Genomic DNA, 967 nt, shown 5'->3' on the forward strand with positions numbered 1-967 from the left:
GATGCACCGGGGGACCCTCGCTGTTACGGCTGCGGGAGCTTGTGTTCTGAACAGTGATTATCCGTGGTGAGAAGGCAGCAGCCACCCTCTGCTGTCACCCTCCAGGTCTACGGGATGATGGTTGGCATGCTCCCTGTTCCTTGGAAAGGGCTGTGAGAAGGCTGGGGCACAACTTGAGCTTGAGAAGGCAAAAGGAAGCAAGAGAAATCATAGAAGGTGGAGAGAAAGAGGAAGGCAGCAGGAAAAGCCGGAGGTCACAGGCAGATGAGGAGGATGAACGAGGTGGAACCCAGAGGCACTAGAGGGAGAGAAGGAAGAGGAGGCAAGAAGTGGCAAGAGGAGCAGTAGGAGGAAGAGGGGCAGGAGGTAAAAAGAGGTAATAGGAGGCAAGAAGAGAAGAAGGACGATGAGGCCATTGGAGGAGAAAAAAGAGAATGCAAGAAGATGAGACGGGAGGACCCAAGGGGTAAAGAAGCAGGAGGCTAGAGGAGGAAAGAGGAAGGAAACTAGGATGAGGCAAGAGGATGCCATGGGAGGAGAGAGGAGGAGGAAGAAGGAGGAGGATGAGAAAATGACAGGAGGTAACAGTGGGCACTAGAAAGAGAAGGGTGAGAAAAAGGAGCAGAAAGGAAGATGCAGTAGGAGGAACCTGGAAGTATACAAACAAACAGAGGAGGAGTACCCAGGATGCTAAGGGAGACAAAAGGAGGCAAAAGGTGGAGGAGGAAACAGGAGGCAATGGGAGGAAACGAGAAGAGGAGGAGGCAGTAGGAAGCCTACTAAGGAGGAGGTGGAGAGGGCCACAGGAGGAGGAGCTGCAAGAGAGGAGGGAGGAGGAGATGCAGTCAAGGGGAGAAATAGGAAACAACCTGAGGAGGGAGGAGGAGACTGGAGGCAACCGCAGGCAACAAGTGGCAAAAGGCAAAAGCAGCTTCCTCTCTCTCGGGCCTCCTCTGACCTTTGCTGG

The sequence above is a fragment of the Balearica regulorum genome, chromosome 31, assembly GCF_011004875.1.
Source record: "Balearica regulorum gibbericeps isolate bBalReg1 chromosome 31, bBalReg1.pri, whole genome shotgun sequence".
Classification (NCBI taxonomy): Eukaryota; Metazoa; Chordata; class Aves; order Gruiformes; family Gruidae; genus Balearica; species Balearica regulorum.